We start from the raw sequence: 14,714 nt of genomic DNA, 5'->3' as shown, positions 1-14,714 counted from the left end.
CTTTTTTGAGTTGCTGAATGCGTATTTGCTCAGATGCATTAGGGAAAGAGTCAGAGGTAAAAAGAAATACCCAAACCAGAGATCTTTGATAGTATTTCAAAATGTTATATCACCACAGAGTTATCAACAAAAACATTTTATTTTGAAAAGTTGAGAATCTCAACTAAAAAAAAAAGTCTACAATAAAGTTGAGATTTTTTAGAACCTCTAGAGTTGGGCATTTTGGTATTTTAAACTGATACACTGACTTCAGGTTATGCCTTTGCTTTCTTTCAACCTGGGTGCTCGACAGGCACCTTAGACTCATAGCCAAAAACCTTATTTTTGTTGTTCCCTCAATAAACCCCTTATACAGGAATCTCTAGTTGTTAGTGAGGGTATGGAGAAAAGGGAACTCTCTTGCACTGTTGGTGGGAATGCAAACGGGTGCAGCCACTACGGAAGATAGTATGAAGGTTCCTCAAAAAGTTAAAAATAGAACCACCCCAGGACTCAGCAATCGCACTACTAGGTATTTACCCAAAAGATACAAAAATACTAATTCGAACAGATACATGCAGCCCTATGTTTATTGCGACATTATCTACAATAGCCAAATTATGGAAACAGCCCAAGTGTCCTTTGACTGATGAATGGATAAAATGATGTGATGCCATATATATCTACATGTATCTATCTATCGATCGATCGATCAATAGATAGATGTCTGTATATCTTGTGGGTGAAATGGGTGATGGGGATGAAGGAGTGCACTTGTGATGAGCGCTGGGTATCGAATCACTAACTGGTACACCAGAAACTAATATTATGCCGTATATAAACTAGCTGAAATTTAAATAAAAATTAAGAAAAAACCCAGAATCTCCATCTCAAGTACTGCTTCTAGGAAATTCAATTTAGTTTGAAGATGGACAATGATAGAATAAGGGCATCTAAAACTGAGGGGGTGTCAGATGCTCATTTTGGTGTCATTGGCATCCATCACAAGAGCGGGTGCTATCACTCAGGGGAACCATCGAGTAGATGTGCACTGAGCTAAGACACAAAGTCCCAAGGAGACTGAGCTTTAAGTAAGGAGTGAGTGAAAGAGTGACAGGCAACAAGACTCACCTAGTCAAGCCCAAGTAAGGAGGAGTGTCACAGAGGTCCGGGGAGAAGGAGATTTTAAGACGGTTCAACTTATTCATTTAAAACAGAAGAGTTTAAAAAGTTAGAATTTATGTGACTATTTGCCAAGTAGGATGTCACCGGTGATCTTTGAGTGGTTTCAGTGGGAAGGTGGAATGCTCCAGAACCAAATTGCTGCCAACTGGACAGTGAAGGGGCAGTCAGGGAGTGGACACAGTTATGCAACAGCAGGAGCATTTTCTTGCTCCTAATCTTTGCAGCATCAGAGACACTTGCAGGCAGAGGAAACTACCATAAGAGGATTAGAACTGAAATAAGATCAGTGAGACATGAATGGTTATAGGATTGGGGGAGATCAGAGAGGCTGGTGTCAGGACTCTGTTCTCCCCGCTCAGCTGGGTCTCGCACAGTCTCTTTGGTATCATATTATATTTTCATTAATTCATTCATCAAACATTAAGCATCTGCCATGTGCCATTCTGGGCATACTTTTTAAATTTTTATTTATTTTTTTAAAGTCAAGACCCCAGGGGTACCAGGGTGGCTCAGTTGGTTAAACGTCACTCTTTTTTTTTTTTAATTTTTTTTTTCAACGTTTATTTATTTTTGGGACAGAGAAAGACAGAGCATGAACGGGGGAGGGGCAGAGAGAGAGGGAGACACAGAATCGGAAACAGGCTCCAGGCTCTGAGCCATCAGCCCAGAGCCCGACGCGGGGCTCGAACTCACGGACCGCGAGATCGTGACCTGGCTGAAGTCGGACGCTTAACCGACTGCGCCACCCAGGCGCCCCAAACGTCAGACTCTTAATTTCAGCTCAGGTCATGATCTCATGGTTCGTGAGATTGAGCCCCGAGATTTGCGTCCAGCTCAGCTCCACGCTGACAGTGTGGAGCCTGCTTAGGATTCTCTCTCTCTCCATCTCTCTGTCTGAACCTACCCTGCTCATGCTCTCTCTCTCGCTCTTTCTCTCAAAATGAACAAATCAAGTTTAAAAAGTCAAGACCCCAATTCTACAGAAGTTCATAACTTAGTCATTATACCTTAGTGGAGCAAGGGGACAGAAGTAGTATCGCAAAGCAGGGTGATAATTGCTGCAAAACAGTCAGAAAGTACCGAGAGGCACAGGGGTTAAGCACCTGATTCTGATCGTGGGCGACAAAATAATTTGCAGAGGAGACGAAGTTTGACCTGGGAATTGAAAGGTGAGTTTAAAATGTCCTTTGGGCACGAGGAGTGGGTGTCTGGATATGTGACCAGGGCCCCAACCGTATGATTAATTGGTCTGTTAAGAAGCCGCGTTCGTGTCAGGCAGTGATTCATCTTTCCCCTTGGTATCTCCAAGTGCAAAATCTATTTGGACGTTATTTTTTAAAAAATGCTTTCTCTTAAAAAAAATCTATAACCAAGAACAGTAGAAAGAAGGGAAAAGAAGGAGAAAATGAGTAATTTTTTCTCCTGGCAAGAGATCTTACAGAATTGTTATCTTGGGGAAAGTAAGAAACCTGGTCTTCTTTCTACTTTTGAACTAAGCTGACGTCCTTGCATGCTGCCTTCGGTAAACAACGGACAGATCTGTAAAATAGTTAAGCAATTGACCATCTCCTTCAGGCATGCCTTCTCTAATCTCTTCTACCTATGAAAATCCCACTTGTGTTGGAAATCCTGTCAAGTTTCAGGTCTCCCTTAAAGGCAGTCCAAAGTAACTATTGTAGTTCTACTTTTACCAGAACTTACTTTCATTGTTATTTTTGAAAACTCTCATTAATTCAACATGTTTATGTGTTATGTTAAGACATCCTTCTATGGTGACCGTTAAATGTCTCGATTGGCTCATCGATGGGTTAGGAGGTAGGTGGTAGCGTATTCAAGAATCAGGTTTTAAACATGTTTTAATTAGAGTCAAATGTTATTTATTTGAATATCAAATTGTAAACATTTTCTTTCCAGTGATTTGGTATGACTTAATTCTATTAAAAAGCAATATCCAAATAAGTAAGAGAAGCAACCAAGGGCCATTGTGTGTGTGTGTGTGTGTGTGTGTGTGTGTGTGTGTGTGTATGAACCATTTCCTTGGTGATTTCTTTCTTCCCTATGTCACCTTTTCTAGTCTTAGCTACTAATTACTGCCATTAGCTAAGGGATCGAAGAATCGACATATTTAAGAAACAGTCACTTCGTATTGGGTGGAATATGAAGAGGAAAAAATTTCTAGTTCTTATCTTTCTCACTTCTTCATCTCTAGTATATTTGGTTCTCAGTGTGCAGAAAAATCACCCAAGGTACATGCAATGCCTTGGAGCACCTGGGTGGTTCATTGATTAAGCAGTCGACTTTGGCTCAGGTCATGATCTCACAGTTCTAGCTCCACATCGGGCTCTGTGCTTTGAATTCTTTGCTTTGAATTCTGTGCTTTGAATTCTGTGTCTCCCTCTCTCTCTGCTCCTCCCCCACTCGTGCTCTGTTTTTTTCATAAAAGATAAATAAACATTATTTTTTTTAATGCACTGCCTTGGTTAGCATCTTGAGTGTTCTCAATCTTAGTGTGAATTGACGTCCTAGATGTTGAATTTTTAAAAATGTCTCAGAGAGGCGCTCCTGGGTGGTTCAGTCAGTTAAGCATCCATCTTTGGCTCAGGTCATGATCTCATAGTTCGTGGGTTCAAATCCTGCATCAGGCTCTGTGATGAGAGCTCAGAGCCTAGAGCCTGCTTCAGAATCTGTGCCTCCACCTTTCTCTGCCACTCCCCTGCTGGCACGCGCTCTCTCTCTCTCAAAAATAAATAAACATAAATAAAATAAAATAAAATAAAATAAAATAGTCTCAGGGGATTCTGATGTGGTCAGTCCTCAGACCAACCTTTGTGGAAACTGTTTCATCCAAACCCAAGAGACCATGGAGGCTGGGTTCTGTGGGTCTCACTTCCAAAATTCAGACATTTTATTCTTTTTTTTTTTTAATTTTTTTTTTCAACGTTTATTTATTTTTTGGGGGGACAGAGAGAGACAGAGCATGAACGGGGGTGGGGCAGAGAGAGAGGGAGACACAGAATCGGAAACAGGCTCCAGGCTCTGAGCCATCAGCCCAGAGCCTGACGCGGGGCTCGAACTCACAGACCGCGAGATCGTGACCTGGCTGAAGTCGGACGCTTAACCGACTGCGCCACCCAGGCGCCCCCAGACATTTTATTCTTGAAATTTGAAAGGAAATGGAATCCTAAATGTAAATACCATGTTTCTGCATCTTACAATCCATTCACCAGTTCAATATCTACTGTTGTAGCTTAATCTCTAGCTGGTAGAAAAGTGTATACAGAACCTTTGTTAACAGGAGGAGATGAAATGAGCTTGACATTAGTTGTAAAAAAGCACTGGTGACATTACTTAAGATTTCTAGAACCACAGCTCGGTTTGTTTTACTAAAGATGGGTTACTCTGAAGAGTCGCAAACTTCTAGCTGGGAAGGGAGAGAAACCAAAAACCAGAGTCACCATTAAAGAAAACTATGTTAAATGGCATTTTAGAAGCCCACGTGTTCTCCGCAACATCTTCATTATCTCAGTCTCACAAAATTGCCTTTTCGGTCGTCAGGGAAGAAAGGTCACGTTGTGCCTTGAACAATGAAAGCCATTTCTTGTAGAAATACATTTCTAATAAGCAGCCTTTACAACTGGAGACATTTTTAGCCTGTTTCTGAAGCCATCACGGATCAAGTGTGATGGTAAAGTGATACAGTGCAATTCTGGAAATGACTTTTAGGCAACTCAGAATTTCTTCTTTATGCTCTTCATTTAAAAAAGTCACAGAAAGGTATTTTTCTTCTCCTTAAGTATCTTTCTCGCAAGAAACTGTTGAAGGAAACTTAGCATGGAAAGTATTAAGAACTACGAATGATCCAGTAGTAGTGGAGAGACCGTGAAGAAGAGCTGAGGAGGGCCTCCAAGTTGGAGAAGTTGAGGGGACTGGGTTTGTTTACAAGTGTAAAAAGGCCCCCCTGGGAGCAGACACTTCACAAAGCAGGTTAAGTATTGCCCTGAGGGGTCCTCTTCCCCTGCATAGTGCCAGAGGGAGTGTGTGTTTGCAGAAAGTCATAGAGTGCATTTATTTTGATGGCATTCTACTTATGAATTTATCTATTTTATTAATACTTTTTAAAGTTTATTTATTTATTTTGAGAGAGAGACAGAGAGCGTGAGCAGGGGAGGGGCCGAGAGAAGGAGCGAGAGAATCCCAAGCAGGCTCTGCGCCGTCAGCGTGGAGCCTGATGTGGGGCTCGAACTCAGGAGATCAGGACCTGAGCCAAAACCACGAGTTGGATTCTTAACCAGCTGAGCCACCCAGGTGCCCCTTTATTTGAAGAGATGGCAGAACAAAGTTCTATAGCGTGTGTAAAGGTACCTGTCACATGTAAAGGAATATCTTTACCACTGGAGTTCTTCTACTTACCTGAGTCCTAAATTACTGAAAGGTACACAGAGACATTAAAACCTTTCTCCTGTGGGATGCCTGGGCGGCTCAGTCGGTTGAGCATCTGACTCTTGATTTTGGCCAAGGCCATGATCCCAGAGTTGTGATATAGAGCCCCATGTTGAGCTCTGCACTGAGCACTGAGCACTGATCATGGAGCCTGCTTAAGATTCTCTCTCTCTCGGGGTACCTGCCTGGGTGGTTCAGTTGGTCATGTGTCCAACTTTGGTTCAGGTCATAATCTCTTGGGTGGTGAGTTCAAGCCTGAAATCTGGCTCACTGCTGTCAGTGCAGAACGCACTTCAGATCCTCTGTTCCTCTCTCTGCCCTTCCCCTGCTCTCTCTTTCTCTCTCTCTCTCAAAAATAAATAAACATTAAAACAAAAAAGATTCTCTTTCTCTCTCCTTCTGCCCTTCTCCCCTGCTTACACTCTCTCTCTTTCAAAAACAACTTTTTTCTCCTTTGCATAAATCTGTTCCAATTTATTGAACACATGGCATGTTCCAGATTAGAATGTAATTGCCAGGGAAACAGGGCTTTGTTTCCTTTCTTCACATCTGAATCCCCAGTGCCTGGAACAGTGTCTGGAATATTCCAATTGCTCCAAAATTTGTAAGGACATGAATTAATTGGTGAGCACAGAACTCTATGCTATGGAGGAGAAAAAAAAAGAGGTTTGTGATACATAGTTCTTGTCTCTGTAAGGCTTACTGCTCTTATTTTTAGGGTCTGGAGCAATTGAAGGGTAGATTATTTTTGAAAAGTGTGCTCATGGTTTTAATATACTCACTGCAGTTTTCAGTTGTGTTCTTTGCTGACCCGTGGGATAAGTCATTTCCTTCCCTCCACCACTCTACAGCTCACTAACAGCCATCCTTGCTTAATGTGGAGCTATTGCAAATGAGATTAGGGTCCAGAATGTGATTTGGTGGAAATGCTCAAAGAGGCCCTGCATATTTTAAAGCACATTTAAAAGTCTTATTCAATTCAAAAATAAGAATCAACATTAGAGAAGAAATCATACTCCTAACACACATTTCCTTCCCTTCTCATCTGCAGGGATATTGCCCTGCAGGCATTTCTATGGGGGAAAACAATTTCTCTTCTCAGAAGAAAAACCAGGAGCTCACTTACAAAATGGAGCCATCACGCTTTGCTACTCAAATGGCCGTCTACACAGTGAGTGAGTGAGTGCGTACTGCTTATTAAAAATACTCCTGTTATAATGGAGCCTAACAAATTATAGTGGAATAACGAGGGCCTGGTTTAGTAGAAGTAAAGACTCTTAACATTTGAATGCTAACTATTATTACTGCTGGAGAGTAGCCTATAATTTAAGCTATATTCAGAAAAGAATAAATGTGTTTTGTTCCTATGGGGTTTCTTGTTCAGTATTCCTGCCAGATTTCATTCATCCTTAGGCATCCATAAAGATGGGTTTGCTTTAAATAATGGAGGGAAACCCAGTGTAGGAGAAGGAGAAATGGTTCTCACAAAATTAAGAGTAGCCTTGTCTTCCCTTGAACTTGAAGCAAAATGGCAACAGTGGAGGGTGGGCAGATTGTATGCTTTAAAGTGAGAAGAGCCATAGTTTTTTTAAAGTTTTTGTTTATTTACTTATTTATCTATTGAGAGAGAGAGAGAGAGGGGAAGAGAGAATTCCAAGCAGGTGCCACACTGTCAGCACAGATCCTGATATGGGGCTTGATCCCATGAACCGTGAAATCATGACCTGAGCCAAAATCCAGAGTCAGGCACTTAACCAACTGAGCCACCCAGGGGCCCCCATTTTTAAAAGTTATAGTAAAAAACACATAATGTAAAATTTACCATTTTAGCTATTTCTCAGTGTACATTTCAGTGGCATTAAGTACATTCACACCGTGGTGCAACCATCACCACCCTCCATCTCCAGGATGCTTTCCATCCTGGAAAAGTGAAACTCTGTCCCCATTAAACAACAACTCCTCATTCCCCCTCCCGCAACCCCTGGCAACCACCATCCCACTTTCTGTCCCGTGAATGTGACTCTTCTTGGTACTTCTTCCAAGTGGAATCATACGGTATTTGTCCTTGTTTCACTTATCATGATGACTTCAGGTTTCATCTGCTGTAGCTTGTGTCAAGATGTCCATCCTTTTTGAGGCTGAATAATATTCCATTATATGTGTGCACCACATTTATTTAATCTGTCTGTCTGTTAGTGGACACTCAGTTGCTTCTACCCTTTGCTTCTCTTGAATAATACTGCTGTGAGCATGGGCAGCCAAATACCTGTTCAGAATAGCCCAGAAGTAGAATTGCTGGACCACATGGCGATTCCACTTCTAGTACTTTGAGGATCTGCCCCGTTTCCCATACGACAGGAGGAGCCATTTTTGAGCTTCAGAGAAGCTTAAGAAGATCTAATAACAATGAAAAACTTGCCTCCTTTTCATCTTTTTTCCCTTTTCCAAATTTAAAACTACCTTTATTTGTGGTTGACTCAACATGAGATGCCATCATCAATCAGCAGAATTGTAAGACTGTACAGGAGGTACAAAAATATGCCATTTAAGTTAATTACCCTCACATCATCAAGCCTTAAAAATACACATAAAAGTTCTACAATCTTCATGAAATATGAAGCTAAATGGAAGATTTTAGTCTCCACAAAGAGGACTGCATCACACAACTAACACATACCCACGAAACAATTAACTGTCCATAGAGAAGACACAATGGTAGAGAATTTATTTAAAAATCACTTAGGGCGCCTGGGTGGCGCAGTCGGTTAAGCGTCCCATTTCAGCCAGGTCACGATCTCGCGGTCCGTGAGTTCGAGCCCCGCGTCAGGCTCTGGGCTGATGGCTCGGAGCCTGGAGCCTGTTTCCGATTCTGTGTCTCCCTCTCTCTCTCTGCCCCTCCCCCGTTCATGCTCTGTCTCTCTCTGTCCCAAAAATAAATAAAAAAAAAATAATAATAAATAAATAAAAATCACTTAAAAGTGAACATTTTTACCCACATCAAAAGACCCTTTAATGACAAAACTACTGTAAGGCATCCTCTTGTGGAAAGATGTTGTGTAACTTCTTTTCCAGTTTTACAGTGGTCAGAGGTGTTGTCCACAACAAAGCTGATATGTTTTATAAGCAGGTGTAATTGTAACTGGATATACTTCAGGTAAAGATTAAATAAAATGTAAATAGGTTAAATATATAGGTCACTGCAAGGAGAACACCAGGAAGATTTCTCACTTCATTCTTGGAAGGAGACATGAAGTGGCTTATGACTCCTTGGTATCACTGGTGATGTTTACATTCACTTTGCCTGGAGCATGTTGGCACCCCTCCCCCTCCCCCATCTGAGGAACTCTATTATTTATTTATTTATTTTTGAACTCTATTGTTTTCTTTTTTTCAAAAAAAAATTTTTTAACGTTTATTTATTTTTGAGACAGAGAGAAACAGAGCATGAACGGGAGAGGGACAGAGAGAGAGGGAGACACAGAATCGGAAGCAGGCTCCAGGCTCTGAGCTGTCAGCCCAGAGCCCGATGCGGGGCTCAAACTCACGGACTGCGAGATCGTGACCTGAGCCGAAGTCAGACGCTTAACTGACTGAGCCACCCAGGCGCCCCTGAACTCTATTGTTTTCAAGTGAAAAATGAAAGCTGGTCTATGGGTTGCTTTGGAAAATTCTAGTTCCCACATAGTATTCTTGATAAAAAGTATTTAAAAAAACAACAACTGAGGGTAAAATTTACTTATTGCTGTTGTCATATCGCTTTTTATAAAAATACCTAACAAATATTGAATACCTACTATAGATACTATATACCACCAGCTTTAGAAATATGGAAAATTGAAATTTATATTGTGTTTTCAGGATAATCCCTTCGGGAGCGCCTGTGTGGCTCACTTGGTTAACCATCTGACTCCTGATTTTGGATCAGGTCATGATCTCACGGTTCATGGGTTCGAGCCCCCCACTGGGCTCTGTGCTGGCAGTGCAGACCGGCTTGGATCCTCTATCTCCCTTTCTCTCTGACCCTCCCCTACTCATGCTCTCTCTCAAAAATAAACATTTAAAAATAAATAAGTCAATAATAAAGATAATCCCTTCGATTCACCTATTTTATGTTTATGTCCATAAATGTCATACTTACAAATAATGTCTTAACTTATGAAGAGAAAACCAAGGTCATATATTATCCCAATTTCATTCTAAGATCTTATATTTCAATATATTACAATAAGATCAGTGGGGCCACAACTAGCAGGTTAATTTTCAAGATTAAAATTTTCAAGATCAAAATTTCCAGAGAAAACACAACTTTTTTTTGACAAAAGGTGTATTTCGATTGCCATTCAGATTTCTTCTTTGACTCCTAAGTTATTTATCTGAATTGTTGATTTCCAACTGAACTTTATTTGGCTGGATAATGTGGACTGTTAGATACTAATTCTTTGAAATTTGTTGAGACTCGCTTCATGCCCTAAACCACTATTAAATTCTCAGTGAAGATGGTTTTTGACATAGGTATATATATATTTTTTCCATCAAGAAAGAGCTTATGTGGAGAGCAATTTCTTGTCATTTGGTGGTTAAGACATTTTCCCTCCTTACTCCCTCATTCATTATAAGTGTACTAATTGAGAACCTGAACTTCATGTGGAAATCTGGTTTCCAGCTCCTAACATTTTGTGTAGCCAAAATTTTGTCTTCTGTGCCTCTGAAGACAAAGATTGTGTGGTGCAAACACCACACATCAGGCTGCTGGTATGGCCACATATCCGGGAACAGCTGTAGGATCGGTGCTAATTTACCACTTGATTTTCAGCTCCCTCCTCATTTTTGGCCCTGAACTTGTTCAAATATTATCCATCATCTAGATATTTTCTAGAAGGAAGGATGATCAGAGTATGTATTCCACCATATTTCCAGAAACTGAAGATTCTTATCCTTCTAAACAACGGGTTAACTTAGTGTGTTGCACTGTCAAAAGGAGTTAGGAGTACTTTTGTTTCTCGTCGTTTGTTGTTGAAGACGATTGCTTAAAGCTTTGCCCACCATTTTATCCAGGGCAAAAATTACATTGTATTAGGTTTATGATAATGCTGCTTCATTTGATTTTGTGCCACCTAATCTCATGTTACTTAATCTTCATGCTAACTCTAGGATATTCACTTTACCATCATGATTTTTAGTTTATTTTATTTCACTTCCTTTCGTTTCGTTTCGTTTCGTTTCATTTCGTTTCATTTCATTTCATTTCATTTCATTTCATTTCATTTCATTTCATTTCATTTCATATCATGATAACTGTACTCTTTAATCCCCATTCCCCCCCCCCCCCCAATCCTCCTGGTAACCATCAGTTTGTTCTCTATAGATAAGAGTCTGTTAGAATAAAATAAGGGAGTTTGTTTCTTGGTTTCTCTCTCTCTCTCTCTCTCTCTCTCTCTCTCTCTCTCTCTCCCTCCCTCCAACCCCCTCCCTCCCTCTCTGTCTCTCTGTTTTTCCCTTAGCTGATTTGTTTTGTTTCCTTTTTTTAAAAAGAGGATTTATTTGTTTTGAGAGAGAGAGAGAGGGAGAGGGAGAGAGAGAGAGAGAACAAGCAGGGGAGGGGTAGAAAGAAAATCCCAAGCTGGTTCTGTGCTGTCAGCACAGAGCCTGACACAAGGCTTGATCTCATGAACTGTGAGATCATGATCTGAGCCGAAACCAAGAGTTGGACACTTAACTTGTTTCATAAATTCCACATATGTGTGAGATAATATGGTATTTGCCTTTCTCTGAATAACATTTTTTTTGCTTAGCATTATACTATAATGCATACCATTATAGCTCCATCTATCTTGTTGCAAATGGCAAGATTGCATTCTTTTTTATGACTGAATAATATTCCATTATATATTATATATATATGTTATAGTTTATATATTATGCAATATATATGTATGTATATATATGTGTGTATCTATCTATATATATATCACATTTTCTTTATAGATATAGATAGATATATCTATTTCTTTATAGATATAACTTTATAGATATATCTATCTATCTCTCTCTATATATCACATTTTCTTTATTGATGGACACTTGGGCTGCTTCCATTGTGTGGCTATTGTAAATAATGGTGCAATAAACACAGGGATGCATGTATCCCTCTGAATTGGTGTTTTTATATTTTGTGTGGTTCCATTGTGTGGCTATTGTAAATAATGGCACAATAAACACAGGGATGCATGTATCCCTCTGAATTGGTGTTTTTATATTTTGGGGGTAAGTACCCAGTAGTATGTGATTACTAGATTATATGGTAGTTCTATTTTTAATTTTTTGAGGAACCTCTGTAAGTCTTCCACAAGGGCTGCACCAAATTGCATTCCCACTAACAATACATGAAGGCTCATTTTCTCTATATCCTCACCAACACTTGTTGTTTCCTGTGTTTTTAATTATAGTCATTCTGTATGAGGTGATATCTCATTGTAGTTTTGATTTGCATTCCCTGATGATGACTCATGTTGAGCATTTTTCCTTGCGTCTGTTGACCATCTGTGTGTCTTCTTTGGAGAAAGGTCTATTCATGTCTTCTGCCCATTTTTTAATGGGATTATTTGTTGTTTGGGTGTTGAGTTGTAGGAGTTCTTCATATATTTCTGGATATTATCAGATATTTCATTTGCAAATATCTTCTCCCATTCAGTAGGTTGCCTTTTAGTTTTGTTGATTTCTTCACTGTGCAGAAGCTTTTTATTTTGATGTAGTCTAATAGTTTATTTTTGCTTTTGTTTGCCTTGCCTCAGGAGTTATACCTAGAAAAATGTTGCTACAACTGATGTCTGAGGAATTACTGGCCGTGTTCTAGTCTAGGATTTTTATGGTTTCAGGTCTCACATTTAGGTCCTTAATCCGTTTTCAGTCTATGTTTGTGTATGGTGAAAGAATATGGTCCAGTTTCATTCTTCTGCATGTTGCTGTCCAGTTTACCCAAAACCATTTATTAAAGAGACTTTTTCCCATTGGATATCCTTTCCTCCTTTGTTAAAGATTAATTGACCATATAGTTGTGGGCTTATTTCTGGGTTTTCTGTTCTTTATTTTTTTAAGAGTACAAGCTGGGGGCGCCTGGGTGGCGCAGTCGGTTAAGCGGCCGACTTCAGCCAGGTCACGATCTCGCGATCCGTGAGTTCGAGCCCCGCGTCAGGCTCTGGGCTGATGGCTCGGAGCCTGGAGCCTGTTTCCGATTCTGTGTCTCCCTCTCTCTCTGCCCCTCCCCCGTTCATGTTCTGTCTCTCTCTGTCCCAAAAAATAAAAAAATAAAAAAATAAATAAATAAATAAAAAGAGTACAAGCTTTTTTTTTTTTTAAGTTTATTTATTTCAAGAGAGAAAGAGAGAGCATGAGCAGGGGAGGGACAGAGAGAGAGGGAGAGAGAATCCCAAGCAGGCTCTGTGCTGTCAGCACAGAACTCTACTCAGGGCTTGATCTCATGAACTGTGAGATCATGACCTGAGCCAAGATCAAGCATCAGACACTTAAGCAATTGAGCCACCCAGGCGCCCCCCCCACCAAATCTATCTTTAACAGCTTTCTAAAATAAGAATAAAATAAATACCCATTATGAAGTAGAATGTAAAAGAGACTCATGCACTCCAATATATTGGAAAACATTGTGTTAATAGAACAAGATGTGTGAGATTTTGTAAAACAAAGGCAGCAACAAGACTTTTATTAACTTCTTTGCCAACTGTTATTGGGACTCTGATGGTATGAGAATATCAAACTCTTCATTATGCCAAAAGACTACCACTCCATTGCGCCTTTGTTAGTCACATCTTTGGCTACTGGTTCCTTTTATAGACAAGTATTAGTAAGGAAAACACTGAATTCCAGTTCCCCATAGGTCAATGTTTCTCTACATGAGGTCTACAGTGGTTGGGTGTTTGTATTTGCATAGATTTGATAGTCCCGTATCTAGAAATTTAATTGTCACAATGGGGCATCTGGATTGGAAGGATGACAATTTAGGGTAGAAGTCTGGGCAGTGCCTAATAATTAAAGAAAGAGAAAGATTGAAAGTGATTATGAAGATGTGAGAAGACCCAGGATCTGGGATCTTAGAAGCCTACGATGGAGGGAATAGGACTGTCAAAGCCAGAAGATGAGCTTTTCACAAGAGGAGTGAGATTGTATTGAGAGAAGAGGAGAACAGGAGAAATGGACTGGAAGAAGGTACAGGTTAGGTTATTTGTAGATGTCACAGGATGGAAAAATCTTGTCATTGGAGGAGAGAGTCCACGATATAGCCATGGTTAGGGTTTTATACTTCCAAAGATACATCTGTTCACCTCGTGCTATAGTATACAGATTGGGAATAATGCTCACATCTCGTGCTCCAGCTAGGCACACATACCTAACATATGTCCGTTCTCCTTATTTAATTCTGTTTTTGTTTTCCTTCGGTGGCTGCTAGAAGTGTGTGTGTGTGTGTGTGTGTGTGTGTGTGTGTGTGTGTGTGTGGTGTGAATGTGTGTTATTACATCCAACATAGAGACAGCTTGTAACCTTGATGGGATTCTATTTAATAGCCTGTTTTTCTCAAGCTACGTGAAAGCATATTTTCTACAAAGAAATCCAAATTATTTTTTGGCCCCAGAGTTGTGTATTTTGTAATCTCCAGGTTTTCTCCTGTTGCATTGTGAAACTGAAATAAATTAAATTCTGTCTGTAATTTTTTTCTTTTCCTTTTTTTTTTTTACTTTTATGCTAATGTTACCTCTTTGGTTTTATGCTAGCTTATCTCATGTTATGTAATCATCATCCTCGCTCTAGGATATATACATTACATCATGATTTTTTATTTGAGTTGAGAGAAACTAGGTGTTGCCCTAATTCCCATAAGTAGCAAAACCAGAGTGGATCCCACGTATGTCTGGATTCCTATGCTATGTCGCCTTCCTTTTCCAAGTGCTTGACACCCTTCCGTTTCAGTTTTGTTCTTCAAGCATTTATTGAGTTTCTATGACATGTGAGTTGTCATTTAGTGTGTTTATAGGACTGTGCTGCATGCTGGGAGATAAAGATATATTACACTTGCTGCATGTGGACTAACTGGAATGAAA

At 40.0% G+C, this 14,714-nt stretch overlaps 1 long non-coding RNA gene across 2 annotated transcripts in view; it reads left to right on the top strand.

Moving 5' to 3' along the window:
• LOC123380738 overlaps positions 1–6,783 on the top strand; it is a 121,589-nt gene extending 114,806 nt beyond the window's left edge. For both annotated transcript variants that reach the window (XR_006586849.1, XR_006586850.1), the window contains exon 3: positions 6,656–6,783. This is a non-coding gene — a long non-coding RNA (uncharacterized LOC123380738). The remainder of the gene's footprint in view (positions 1–6,655) is intronic.
• Positions 6,784–14,714: the final 7,931 nt, after the last annotated feature.

Source organism: Felis catus, chromosome D2 (genome assembly GCF_018350175.1).
Source record: "Felis catus isolate Fca126 chromosome D2, F.catus_Fca126_mat1.0, whole genome shotgun sequence".
Taxonomy (NCBI): Eukaryota; Metazoa; Chordata; class Mammalia; order Carnivora; family Felidae; genus Felis; species Felis catus.
Note: the sequence above shows the minus strand (reverse complement) of the source record. Positions and strands in the feature narration are given on the sequence as shown.